The sequence below is a fragment of the Eulemur rufifrons genome, chromosome 28, assembly GCF_041146395.1.
Source record: "Eulemur rufifrons isolate Redbay chromosome 28, OSU_ERuf_1, whole genome shotgun sequence".
In the NCBI taxonomy this organism is placed as follows: Eukaryota; Metazoa; Chordata; class Mammalia; order Primates; family Lemuridae; genus Eulemur; species Eulemur rufifrons.
Window position 1 is genome coordinate 65380664 of NC_091010.1, and position 14731 is coordinate 65395394.

Below are 14731 nucleotides of genomic sequence, written 5' to 3' on the forward strand. Positions count from 1 at the left end.
CTGGTTTTCTCCTTTTTTTCACTCTTGCCGAAGGTCCTGAAAAGTCTTCCTGGTATCTTATTCTTGTATTTTATAAAGGTTTGCATCCTGATTGTAAAAGGAGTGGCCATTGTCTAAGCTGTGAAGATGTGTGCAGCCTGTACCCATGCACACCCAACAGGGACAATCCCAGCCATTCCCAAGAGGAGGTGTGGACTAAACTCCAGACAACACACCACATCTTAGAGACTCCAGCATAGACAGCCCGGGATCACAACCAGCCCTGTAGTGACCAGCCATGCAGCTTTCCCCCTCGTCAAAAGTCCATCAGTGTGCACACATGTGGGGGAGCTGGTTCTGGCTCTGATGCATTTATGCCTGGGTCCAACAAACCGAAAATCCCTGCTCTCCACATCTGTCTTCACACCGCAGAATGACTCTGCCCCTAATTAGCTTCCCAAAGAGATTCCTACTCAGAGCATATTTGGACCAAGCAAGACAAAGGCCACAGTGCAGCCACCAAGCTACTCAACAGACTGCATCATTTGCAGTTGACAGCATTTTAAGGGGAAAGCCACAAAATATTAGCTGGCTGAGGGACCTGAAATTCATCTTCTTCCTCATGCCACACAGTAGCCACCGTTTTGAATGAATAAAGTCGTTCCTTATCTCTTGCCCATGGAAAACATGGTCATTTCATCAGAACAGAAATTGTTCCATCCCGGCACAGCAGGAACAACAGTATAACCTGTCAGGTCCAGATGGTCCAGAACAGAGCACGAGGTGAACACAGGAAAGTGATTTCCGCAGGGCTCAGCACGCACACCCACGTGGGGGGCTGGACATGGCAGAGCTGATGAGGCTGACGACCTTGGTGAGCCAGGAGCGGGGGTCCCAAGCTGGAGGGGGCAGAGCGGGGCCTACCCTCGGTCACACGGAAGGTCTGGGAGCAGCATCTGCACTGCAGGCCCAGGTTCCCCCTGCCACAGCAGATGCTTCTCCACCACCTTAGAGTCAATGAGCTAATTTTCAGTGCTGAGCTTTGGGGGCGGGAAGGCCCAGTGCCCTTTTTCTTGCACCCAAACACCTCCTCTGCACTTTTGGTTCTCCCTGATTTGGATTCCCCATACCCGGGGAGACAGTCTGACCCAATGGAACATTCGCAGTAATAGCAATGTTCTGGATCTGTGCTATCCAATGTGAAGGTCAACAGCCACATGTGGCCATTAAGCACTTGAGATGTGGCTAGTGCAACTGAAGAACTTAAGTTTAATTTCATTTAGCTTTAATTAATTTAAATAGCTACATTTGGCTAGAGCTGCATATTGAACAGCCCAAGTCTACAGTACAGAGTATTCATACAGAAAAGAGGTCAGTACATTTCTTTCTGTAAAGGGCCGGGTAGTAAATGTTTTAGGCTTCGTAAACCATATGGTCTATAAACTCCACTGTTGGAGCATGAAAGCAGCCATAGACGGTATGTACACAACTGGGTATGGCTGTGTTCCAATAAAACTTTATTTACAAAAGCAGGCACTAGGCCAGATTTGATTATCTGGCTATAATCTGCCAACCCTGGATACAGAATATAAAGTTGGGAGTTCAAACCCCAGAACTACTCCCCACCGGCTGGATGACCTTGGGCATCTTTATCTTATAGAACCTTAAATTCTTCATCTATAAAAAGAGAATAGTACTCATTTCTCAGGGTGGTTATAAGAATTAAACAAGAAGCCTAACACACAGTGGGCATTCAAAAAGTGCTTGCTGGGTGAATAAAAACTGGAAAGTACTGGTTGCTCTGACTTACACTATCCTATTTATTCCTCCTACCTGGTGAAGTAGACATTATTTTATTCCTAGTCTACAGATGAGGAAAAATAATCACAGCTCGGAGAAATGAAGAGGCTGATTCAAAGTCAAACACAATTAAGTGGCAGGACTAGAACCCAGGACTCCTCTTTCCTGGTTCTGTGCCTTACTCTCTCTTCTCTCAGGCTTTTCCAACTGACATCAGCCCTACTCAAGATCTGCCCAACGGTCTGGGCTCATTTGTACTGCCTTGTACTATAAGAGGCTCCTTTTGTAAAGGAAATCATTAAGAAAAATAAAGTCAACAATTTCTTAAGGGCTCTAAGATGTTGAGCTCTTCTAGTTCCTGTTCTAGAGCCCATGTCACCACCAGTAACCACAGGAGCACCTCTCACAAGGTGGCTCTCCTCTGCCAGGTAGGGGCACAATGAGGTGTGGCATGCTGTAGAGCCATGTGACACTCTGGTCATGGCCCCCCTTCCAGGCATCACCTCTGAAATTGGAAAACCCTCCCCAACATTGGTGATGGGGGCCACAGACAGGCTCTCTGCAGTTCCTTCCAGGGCTGTGCAGAGCTTCACATGAGCAGACCCAGCTCAAACACGGACTGAATGAGCTCCACTCGGCATGAAGATGGCTCCCCCCAGGTCCTCCCCCAATCTCCTCAGTCGAGTCTGCCAGGATCAGCCCCGAACAGAGAATAGGGCACTCAGGATGGCTGTCTTCTCCTCCAGGACCCTAGGATACCACTGACTGTGCCACCATGCTGGAACCAGCAGCAAATTGGGGGTGGGGGAGACACCAAAAACTGAGCCAAGGTCAAATCAGAAATGGGCAACCAGCCACCCAGGCAGCAAGTACGTGGGCTCCAGCTCTCGCCTCTGCTGAAACTTAGGGCTGAAAATTCGGCCCTCTGTCTCCAAGAGCGCCCAACGCCTGGCCACAGCAGTCGCTGCCTCCCATGAGGGACATCACCTGGTCACCCTGCAGGCTCCAGTGATCTACCTGGATCCTGTGCAAGACCAGCTGTGCTCAGTCGTCCTCTCACAAGTACAGGGGAAGGGCCTGGCCAGGCATTTTCACACTGGTTTGAGGCTAAGTAAGGAGCTAGCAGACCCAGGGAGCACCTCAGGTAAACAGAGCGGACGCCATGCTGGCCACACTCCCACATGGCAGAATGTGAGGCCTCTGTGCCACTACACCATGTCTCAGAACAATGACTTCCTGAAGTCGTTTCTGTAACACACAAGTACTTGCCTGAACCTCACACACTAAAAAAAAATCTTTTTCTTTTCCCAAGGCAAGTTGGAACTCATTCACCTGTGGACTACCACACATGACCTCAGCAGCCTGGGTTCTGGTGTCCATGTGATCTCAGCTCCTATTTCTGGCTACAGTGCTCTTCCACTCCTGTAACTTTTGGCCTATTTAGACTCAGCCAGGCCAGATCTCTCTTTTGCTTTTTTTTACTAATAGGTGAAGGCATTTGCTAACATCCCTGGGAATCAGATGAACAGGGAGGTTTACTGCCAAAATGGAGACCATTTGCAGCTAACTTACTTACGTCTCTCCTCAGGAGTAAATGCTGATGACAAAACCCTACCAGGCTTGGAAAAGACACCCAAAAAGCTGAAATGGGCTGCTGAGCTGCAGTCCTGCCTCTTCTTCATAGGTTCTTATTTTCCTTAATTCTCCTCCTCTAGGCCCGAGTCACATGCCACACAGTCAACGGGCCCTGGAATCTGGGCTGGCCTCTGAGGGTAGTGCAGGCCTCCGGCGTGCTGGCCGCCAGGAGTCAGGTGACCTGATCAGGCCTGCCATTCTCGGGAGTCTGTGTCAGCAACTTCCCCCAGCCTTTGAGAACACTGGTGAGAACACACCAGACAGAGCCCAAGGGGCACCAAAGCTCCTTTTTGAATCACACCAACATGGTTACATGTTTTTTTCCCCCTTTAAAGAAAAAAAAAAAAAAAAGGTAGTTTTACATTGAATCAGATTTTTTCAACTCACACCATGCCAAAACATTTTGTTCCTTTTGACTTCTTTCATTCCGGTGCAGGCACAGGCAAGAGATTCTGGAAGTTCTTGGGAATCCCAAGTGCCCCTGCTGAACTAAAAGCAGACAAAGACCACATCACTCTGGCCAAGACAGCACTCGATTAAAATTCTGTCTCTCAGGGGCTAGTCTCACACCCCTCCCACGTCACTCCAAGGTCAAAAGGCTGGGTCCCTGGGCAGTGTCCCCAAGGAGGAGGCCCCAGTGAGGACGACTTAACAAGACTGAACCCTTCTGCCTTCTGCTCCCTCACCAGCATTCAGCTGGCAATGGACCCATCGCTGCCCACGCCCCGCCCTTAGCCAGCCCGTGCCCACTCTCTCCTAGGTTAAACAGTGGCCTCCACCCTGTCTGCTCCAAACCCCATCTGCACTGTCACTCCCCAGACGCCAGGCCTTCAAACTTGCAGTCATCAGCACCTCATTCCCCAGCTCCCAGCCCTTCAGGGTTAAAGTCTGGACTCCTTCGCCTTGCACTGCATTGCCACCCTGACCTTGACCAGCCTACCTGCACTCTTCCCACCCAGGCGCCCAGGTCCCCCAAATGCCCCAAGAGAGTCTAGTGCGTTGTGCCTTGGCGAATGCTGCTCTCCTGGTCTGGAACAGCTCCTCCTCCCCATTCTTCCTCTGTCTGAAATCCTGCTCATTCCTCAAGACTCAGGTCAGCTGCCACCTCTTCCAGGAGGCCTTCCCTGCCCTACTCCCTTCAGCTCAGTTTAAGTGACCTTCCTATGACTTCCACAGGACCGTGTGACTCACCAGGACCTTTTGTAAATATCTCTTCATTAATTTATTATACTGTACCTGGCACACAGTCGGAACTCAACCTGCAGTCTGACTATCCGTAACACAAGCCTACGAGCTCCTTAAAAACAAGTATTTGGTATACTCATCCCCACTTTCCTCAGGGCCTGAAGAAGTGTCTGACACATACAGCAGATGTTTACCAGATACTGATTGAACTGATTAGTCCTAGGGGACCATGACCACGGCAGGTGTGTTCTGTGCTCATCACAGAAACAGTGACATACCTGAAGAGGTCACAGCCATGAGGAAAATATACTCCACCCAGCAGGTGAGTTCTGTCATATCCACAAGAGGCCAGAGGCAGCCCAGACACCCCAGTGACCTCCTTATGCAGCTCTCGGTCACAAAGCTTCATGATCTAATTGTGAAGGCCACCCAGGCCAGCCACCTTGGCGGGCCCTCTGGAGAGGGCCATCTAAGGCCAGCCCCTGAGGGCAGGGGCTGCCACAGCCTGGAGTCAGGGCCCCTCCCGGTACCCAGTAAATAACACCAAGTCTTCACATACCTGTACCAAGGGGTCTCCCCCAAAGCTGCCCAAGGGTACAGCAGAAAATCTCACGTGTCAGATTGTCGACCCTGTCCACCCCACAGGATGCCAGCCTGGGGCTGATGAGGTATGCCACTGACAAGACCCAGGGAACAGAAGCTTCTGGAATCAGGCCTGCATCACAAGAAGCCCAGACAGGCCGGGCGCAGTGGCTCACGCCTGTAATCCTAGCACTCTGGGAGGCCGAGGCGAGTGGATCGCTCAAGGTCAGGAGTTCGAGACCAGCCTGAGCAAGACCCCGTCTCTACTAAAAATAGAAAGACATTATATGGACAACTAAAAATCTATATAGAAAAAATTAGCCGGGCATAGTGGCGCATGCCTGTAGTCCCAGCTACTCGGGAGGCTGAGGCAGTAGGATCGCTTAAGCCGAGGAGTCTGAGGTTGCTGTGAGCTAAGCTGACGCCACGGCACTCACTCTAGCCTGGGCAACAAAGTGAGACTCTGTCTCAACAAAAAAAAAAAAAAAAAAAAAAAAAGAAGCCCAGACACCACTGGGAAGGTGACATGCCCTTCCCTACTGTCCCGGTTGAGGGCTTGTTTCAGAAGCTTTGAGGAGCTTAGATGAGTTCTCGCTCCTGGAGAGACCGAGGTCATGTTCAGCTGGCAGAAGGTTCCAGCAGCAGCCAGAATCACACCCCAGGCCAAGCTGGGGCAAGTGCTGCAGCTGCAACCATATAACCTGCACCAAGAGGATGCTGACTACGGTTGTCCACAGCAGCTCCTCAACTTGAAAGAAGAGGCAAAACAAAGACGTGAGCTGCAAAGAATCTAAAGAGAATCTGAAAGGTAGTCGAAGGACCCCTCACTCAGTCCAGACAGGAGTGCAGCCACTGAGGTTTCCAGAGAATTCGTTCACAAAAGGTGTCAGTCAGGATGAGCCAAGACCATGAGGCTACATCATGGCATGTTTAATTTTCTATGTTTAAGACCAAACTAAATCTCTTTGGGTAAATAGAGATTTAGCTTCCTAAAGAGATATCTTAAAAGTTTCACCAGTCTTAACTTTTGTTAAAAGACACACTGCAAATGAAACTGCAATGCATACTTTCAACCCTTCCTCCTGAAAAAATCCTAAGCTATCTGAGGACGGAGAATGCTGGGTGAGCAAAGGCTCCATCTGCCCGAGTCTGATCCGGCCAGCCGAGCCCGGCTAAGTTTTAATCCCCTCTGTTCTCTCCTGGTCTTGTCACCATGGAGCTCATGAGGGCAACTGCCCAACCTCTAGCCTTCCAGCCCACCCTCTGTCCTCCCAACAGCACATGCTTGCCACAGGTGGCACAAGACGCTCACTAACGTTTGCTGGGCCCTAAGGGTCCCCACCCATGCTCTTACTCAGGGTCCCAAATGCACAGGCTGGGTGCTGTCAGCATTGCCATATTCCAGATGAGGGAGCCCAGGCTGGAAGAGATAGTTGCCTGCTCAAAGGCACAAGGTCAACAAAGGGCAGACCTGGGATCTGAACCCAGGCACTCTGATTCCAGGGCTGAATGCTGCCTTTGCCCTCAATGATGCAGAACTGGGTTTCACCTACACTCTGTCCAAAGATCCTCTGTGATGCCAAACAGTCCCATCCTTCCTGCACCCACAAGCAGCCCCTCACTGGCATGCAGCTTGGCTTCATGAAGCTCCTTGGGCTTCATGGCAGAACTTCTGCCTGTCTAGATAGACTCATTTCCTACCTGGCATCCCTATGCATAGCAACGTGCCCCTTGCAAGGGGCTTCTCAATCAATCCTAAAAATGCTAGGAGGTAAGACTAGCAAGGTAAGAAATCCAAGGCCCAGAGAGGATCACAGGGCAAACTAGGCCAGCAAATAAGGAGTACTGTGCCTACCACCTTATATCTGGGAAATTCAATTATTTGCCCACCAAAGATTCCATAGGTGGGTGGTTCCCAAGGCCCAGCCCCCAGGATAAAGGGGGTCCCTGCATTCTACATCCCTTCTGGAGACTTGGAACCACAGACACCTCCTTTCCTCCAGCCCAGGAGACAGGCTCCCTCTCCTCACCCAGAGGCTGCTGTCTGCAGAAGACGTTGTCTTTCCACCTCCACACACGCAGAGGCTGCTCCTAGCCAGCAGATAGAACCTCCCTCCGCTCCCAGGCCCCCGGCCAAGGCGGATGCCACAGCAAGGGGAATTCCAGGCGCAGCTGAGGCCTCTCCCAGCTGGGCTTTGTCTGTCAGGGTGCTTCACGCTGCAGCCACAGGGCAGCCTGGGAGGGAGGGTGGCCTCTGTGGAGTGAGGAAGACGGCAGGCGGCAGCAGCTAGAACCCGCACAAGCCACCTCCTCTGTGCAGGCAGTGCTTGAGCTGCCGGGACACACAGAGGCCCCAGACAGGCCCAGGTCTCCAGGAGCTCAAAGGTCCACCCAGCAGGCCCCACCACATGGCCACCCAAGCCCCCTCCTAGAAGGAGCAGAGCAACACGCGTCTTACAGCAGGAACTGTCTCCTCTGCACTGTGGTGAGCACTGATGAAGTAGTTTGGTGCGGTGGAAAGAATGTAAGCCTGAGGTCAGCCGGGCCAAGTTCAATCCCAACTGCCCCTCTTACTGAGGGCAAGGAATTCCTCTGCCCAGCAATGTCTTTAGCAATAAAATCGGGCTAGTCCCTTAGCCATAGATTGTGCTGAGGATTAAATGAACTAATGAAGTAAAGTGTCCGGCTCCACATCGGACACTGAGCAGGTACCGCATCAATGTCTGCTGAATGAATGTGGAAATAATGGGCCTGGAGAAAATGACAATTCCCTGCTCCCCTCACTGGGCCCAGACCCAACTCCTGGCAGGAGGAAAGAGCTCTTATTTACTCACCACCAAGCAAAGAAGAGCAGATTGACAAACTTTTGTCAAAAACGCCAAAACCCTTTTTCATCAGGCTTACCTTCACAAGGTTTCAGCACTTTCCACTGGGACCCGCAGGGGAAAAGAGTGACTGACAGCATGTTCCACCTGGCTGAAGAACTCTGAACAATGACGAAGCTCTCCTGCTGGTCTACGCTGAAGCAGACCGTCCTGAAAGCAGGACTAAGGTCCCACACCGTGAGAAAGCAGCAAAGGGGCAGGTGTGCCCCTCTGAGCACTAGCTACATGACCTTGAGATTCACTTCACCTCTTTGAGGCTGGATCTCTCTTCCAGAAGCTTAGATCAGCAAGCCAAGGGAGGAAGCTCTCACTCTCCAAGGCACCTGGCCACTCTAAACACAATGCTAGCCAGGCGCAGGGGCTCACACCTATAGTCCCAGCATTTTGGGAGGCTGAGGCAGGAGGATGGCTTGAACCCAGGAGTTTGATGCTGAACTGTGATCATGTCACTGCACTTCAGCCTGAGCGACAGAGTAAGACGCTGTCTCAAAAAATAAATAAATTAAACAAACACAATTCTATGGAACATAATTCCCAAGTATGTTTGTAGGAAGATAGGTTCTGAATTGTCAGGTACAACTGGGTGGCTTACAGTGTGACAGTCACTGCAAACCCGGGTGAAAAAGATCTACTGCTGAGAATTGCCAAGATGTGCCCTGGACCCAAACCGTATCTCTCCTCCCCTGAACTCCAGGGGAATACCATGTGCCAAATCCCCAGAAGGAACAAGGCCACCAGGACAGTGGTTGCAGGGCCTGCGTGAGAACTGCACTGAAGCTACAGCCTGAATAACAGCCACCCTCTTCAATACGAAAGAAGGTAGCTTAAGGGGACTGTTCTGAGTCCTGTTCAGGTAGGTCCACCCAGGTCCTGGCCTAGCAGAAATAGGAATTACCTGAAAGACATTCACAGCAGACACTTCACCCTGGGGTGGGTGCCTTTCAGATCCTCCTTCACTGAGACATGGCAGCAGCAGAAAATTTCAACAGGCTTGCTCCATTCCTGAACAGAAAGGCCCCTAATCCCCTGCAAAGGGAAGGTATGTGTGGGGTCTGTTCCAGCCCTCATTCCTCAGTCTTGGATGCACAACAGAATCAACTCGGGAACTTTTAGGGGGATAGACACACTTGAAGCTCTGACACAGGTGGGGCAAAGGCACCACACATAACCTTAACATTTGTACCCTCGTAATATGCTGAAATAGATTTAAAAAAACAACAACAACAACTCAGGAACTTTTAGAAATACCAACGCTTGAGACCTGTCCCCTCTCCAAGATTGTCCTGAATGCAACCTGAGCATCTGGATTTTTTTTCTTTTTAAACCTTCCCAAGTGATTTTAATGTGCAGCCAAGGTTCAGAACCACTGTTCTAGCTTCTAGAAATTCAGAGCACAGGGGACCCAGCCCTCTTCCAAACTCTTTAGGGCAGAGACAACAGCATAACCAGTCAGATAGGGCTTGCTAGAGATGGGTACCCTTACTCCCCACCAATACACACACACAAACCAGGAGTAACCTGCAAAGATGCATCTGTCTGAGACAGAATGCAGGGCTCTGCCCAGCCCTACCTGGGGTATACCAAGTTCCTGCATGCTGGAGGATGGACAATTGTGCTTAGTTATTTGATTATTTTAGGCATGTAAACAAAATGTGATACTGTACAAACCTGGAGTGGCAAGCACCACAACATAATTTACTTTGAGACATCTGAATTACAAATGCAGAAAAAAAAATGTTGGAAACCCTTTAACAATCTCTTTGAATGGAAAATGGAATCTGAATAAATGGTGATGCTTCTAGTGGGCTGCCAGATTTATTTCCTGTTTTCCCCAGAAGGTCATTGGAAGTAATTATATTTTCTTGTGAATCTGTCTTTTATAAGGTTGAGGCAAAACATTTCAGTCTCCCCAACTGAGGCACACTGCCTTTGGTCCTACAGTAGATATAGAATTCAATCACTCCAGGAAAAGAATAAAAATAAAAAAGAAGCCATAGGAAAGGGAGCGGGGAGAGGAGAGGAAAGGCAGTTAAAATTTCTAAGTTTCCCTGTGGTGTTAACAAGACTAAACAAAATTTATGCTTTGAGATAAAACAGAACACAGAGTCTCTATCTCACGAACACACCAACTGATAGGCTGGTGTATGGAAAGCAAGCAGGCTCTGAAGCCAGACAGACCCGGACAGAGTTACTGGCTTCTCTGCCTTTCAGCTGTGTGGTCTTGGGCCAGGTACTTGTCCTCTCTGAGCCTCAGCTGTAACTGCGAGCTTGCTTTGAGAACTAGAGTGTATACAAAGCCCCTGGCCCAGGGTGGGCCTTCAACAACCAGTGGGTGCTGCTATTATCCTTTGAATAATCGCACCCATTTCAGCTAAATACTTGGGAACCGCATTATACCAGGGGAAGAATCTGTTTCTTTGTTTAATAAGGAACAAAAACAGCGAATGGAGAAGTCAGGAGTTAGCTGCCACTGCATTCTGGGGTCAGATGGGCTGTTTACCAACATGATTTGCTTTCACCCTCCTGAGAGTGGCACCATGGAGAAAAGTCCCTCCGGAGACTCGCAGATGCCTAAGAAGCACTGTGGTTTCCATGATATTCCTGCATGGTCTGGCCAGGCTGCCCCCATCCCCCATGCACAAGGCAGCTTCCCTGTGCAGCCCCCACAGCAGGAGAGAGGGAGAACCATTAAAGAAGCCAGGGTGCCTGTCACACTTCTCTGTAACCCCTGACGTGATGTGAAATTCTACAAGGTAGACCCTTTGAAATGCAAAACCTTCCAGAGTCCTTCAAATGTGTTTTTATTTTCAGGGGTTCCTAAAGCTGCTTTCAGACCCATGCATCAGCATTTCCCCTCTCTAATCAACCTACATTTAACCAAAAAACAAAAACAAAAACAAAAACCAAGGGCGTCTCTAGTTTTTCAGAAAAGCTCAAGTATCTCCAATCACCGCAAGGGGGGGCGGGGGACGAATAAATCTTGTCCTCAGCTCCAGCCTCCTTGCATCCCTCCAAGACACCCTGAAGCCAGGTTTCCTCTGGAATATTTCCTCCCATCCTAACCAACACAGCACTAACTGCTGCTCAGGATCTCAAAGAACTTTCTTAGACAAGACCCTGGGTTTCCTCTGACCCAAGTTCGATAAGGTTAAGACAGGCACCACCAAAACCAAAACCTGCAATTTACAAAGCCCAAACCTTGAGCCAAAACCACGTGCACAGGAGGTTTGGATTAAGCATCAAAGAAGTTACCTTAAAACAAAGTTGTTTGGCAAAGAAAAATACTTCACCATAAGAAGAACCCTAGGGAACGATAAACTGCTTTTGAATATAGACGTTTCAGTGGCCTGGTCATTAATCATGTTAATGTAAACTGTACTAAAACAAAAATTTTCTAAGCAAGTCTCAGGGCACATCAGCATATCTAAGCCTCTGAGTCTGTTTCCAAAGTTCACATCCCGGCAAGCAATGAAACTGCTGTTAATGGGGTCAGCTATTACAGTGCAGTCCCCAACCTTGGGCCATAATAAAGGTGACTCAGCCATGTAGAAAGAACCCTCATAAAGTTAGGCAGGAAACAAACAGAGAAATTAATCAGAGAAGGAGAGTCAATAATTTTGGAAATATATTCATTGGACAAGTTTAAACAGAAACTCTGGATGATGGGAGGTTGCAGGAAGGAGTTGAGGGAGATCAGTCGACATTCCTCACAGCACCCAAGTCCCTCGGCCAGGCCCTGTTTTGTAGGGTGGAGGAGAGGGCAGCAGCCGGACAAGGCAAGGAGGAAGAGTGGAGCCCAGCAGAGCTAAGCTTCACTGAGCCCTGCCAGACCCAGCCATGTGCTTCGTGTTGGCAATGAACTGGCTCTTTCAAGAGAGGAAGAGTCTGACAAAAAGGACAGCTGCAGCACAGCAGAAGCTTCGAGGCAAAAACCTCAGAAAAGCCCCGAGTTTGGGATTCTCCCCTCCAGTTAAAAACAAAAACAAACCACCATTGGGGTTTGCAAGGACCACTTAATCTATTAAAGACTCCCTTTTGCTGGATCAATTAGAGCCCCTCCACATCTGGTTTCCATCTAAAACCGAAACTTGTATTATCAGCATATTACATAACAAATTATGCCTGCAGGTTTCTTTTATTACACATCAGAGAGGTGTGCGTGGTGGTGGTAATGATGGGGGTTGTGCTGATCGGAGCATTTGCTTATTACAGTCTTTTTTTTTTTTTTTTTTAAGGGCAAGAACAAAAAGTTTTCCATACAGTGTGCAATTTAACTCCAGAACATCACACTGCCGAGATAAAACATCAACTGAATGATCCAAAGGTGGGCCCAGCACTCAGTCTTCAGTGCCTGTGGCATCGAGTGTTGGGTGAGACAGGTGTGCTTGTTCGAAGAGCTCTGCAGACACCACGTTGCTCCACAGCGTCCCCTGCTGCCACCTCCCAGTACTTAAACCCAGCTCCCTTTTCTCCAGCCTCCTGAAAGGAGGAGAGTTGGCTGGCCTTTCCTGTGCTTCCATAATGGGTCAGGCGCTTGTTCACTGGACCCTCTTAAAGGACACCCAGCCCACTAGGCTTCCACAGAACTGGGGGAATAGGCAGGCCCAGGGATAGTGAAGGAATCAAGAGGGGGGAAGAAAAAGACTAAAAGATGGAGCGAGGAAGAACCCAAGAAATAATACCAGGGCTTCCTGTAAAATAAAACTCTTTCCAAAAGAATTTTATGAACTTCCAAAATGCTATTACGTGCAACACCCTAAGTTGAAAAAAGGAAGAAATTGATTAAAAACATTATCAACCAAAACAGGGTAGTGCCCTACTTTGTACTGAAAGAATTCTAACATTCAAGTCCACTTCTGCAGTAATGACACTACTAGCTTTTATTTAAAACATATATTTGATGTTAACACGACTGCACATCAATCTCACCTTCTCAGGGGAAAAGAAGTCATCTTTGGGCAAAATTATCTGGTCTTAAAAATCACCTTGTTCTCTGAAGGATTTGGGAGAAAAATGCAGGCCTTCACGGAACCTCTCCTTAGTTTTGTAACCTGGAACAACACCCTGAAAGCTGGATCAGCACAGTCCTATGTCGCATGATGGGTGATAGCACCCAGATCCTAGCCAAGTGCAGACACAGAGTCAAGGGCTACCAATCCTGACATAAGATCCAAACCTCCCACTAAAAGGGACCAATCAATTGGGACAAGTAGCTGTTTTCCGTTTATGTAGTCCACAGCTAAGGGGGGGGGGGGACCTGCAAACCTGCAATGCAGTAGCAAAACAGTAACTGAGATAAGTTACTGTTGGGTGGATAAATTAAAATGAAACCAAAATATGGCCTAATAAGGAACAGTGAGTTTCACCTGATCAGCTGACACCATTCTTTCCCAAGTCCTCAAACCAGGTGGCATCTTTTAACAAAGTCCAGGATCTGGAGCAAGGAGGAATCCCCCTGCCAGCCGGTGGGGACTGCTGGGAAACACATATGCTAGCATGTCATTTGGAAGTCAGTTAATATGTTGTAAGCAGCACAAGACGTTTGCCTGGCTTCCCAGGCCAATAAACAATGCCATTCCAACTCCTGCAGCAGTCAGTAGGAAACGGTGCCTTTTCTCCACCATCCAACAATTCAACAAACATTTGTTCCTGCTGAACAACCGTCAGCAGACTCCATCTGCACCCGCTCCTGCAAGGCGAGCCCGGCGGCGGCGGCACAAATGCCCAGCCCAGGATCCCCGATCCGGAATGCAACCGACCGAGGGGGCCACTTCCCCAACACCACTGAGTCCGGAAAATGTACCGTATGGAAGACTCAGAGTGTGGCCTATAGGAGGCAGAATCCCATTCATCAAATGCTGCAAAGAGCTTTTCTTTGTTCACCATCGTACTAAGTACAGTACGTGTTAATGAACCCCGGCAGTCAGATGGAGGGAGCTCGGCTTCAGGGGGCGTCCGAAAGCGAGGGACTCCAGCAAGCCTGTCCGCGCGATTCGTCGATGCTCCGGTGCCCTGTCCCGCACCACAAGCATTGTTCCCCAAGTCCGCGGACGGGGGTGGAGGGATGGGGGTGGAGAGTGGGGGTGCCCAAGAAGACACTTGGGGCAACGCAAATCGCAGAGCCTCCCTGGATTCTGGGTGTCCTAGCTTCCTTCGTTCCCATCCCACCAAGAGAAACCCTGAGCCGGGAACCCGATTCCCACGGGCTTGCAAATCCAGGACTGGCAAAAATGTGACTCGACCAGTGTGCCTGTGACGGACGGCCCTTCTCGCCATGTGCAAAAGCCACGCCGGCGCGGGCGCCCCCCATTCCCCAAGCCCCGGCCGGGGCCACCCCGCGGGCTTCCCCCGTCCAGGACGGAACTCCCCCTCACCCCTATCGCGACTGCCCCGGCCAGCCCAGCAGCCGCGGAGCCCGCCGGCTCGCGTCCGCATCCCGGGGGTGGCGGGTGCAAACTTCCGTGAACAAAAGAGTTGTCTGCAAATGATGCGAGAACTTCGGGGCGAGCGGGGCCGCCTGGCTCCCGGGGCTCGGGGCTTGGGGCTCGGCGCCTACGCCGCTGCGGCGAGCCAGGGCTCCAGACCAGAACGCTGAGAGGACACCCTCGGGCGCAGCCTCCCCGCGCCCGCACGGCCGGCCGGGGAGCGCAGACTTTTCCGCAGCG

The 14731-nt window shown here is 50.1% G+C and overlaps 1 protein-coding gene across 1 annotated transcript in view; it reads right to left on the reverse strand.

The window, feature by feature from the left end:
- Nucleotides 1-14731, reverse strand: part of LOC138376182 (protein FAM53B) — a 145976-nt gene that overhangs the window by 96359 nt on the left and 34886 nt on the right. The window lies entirely within an intron of this gene.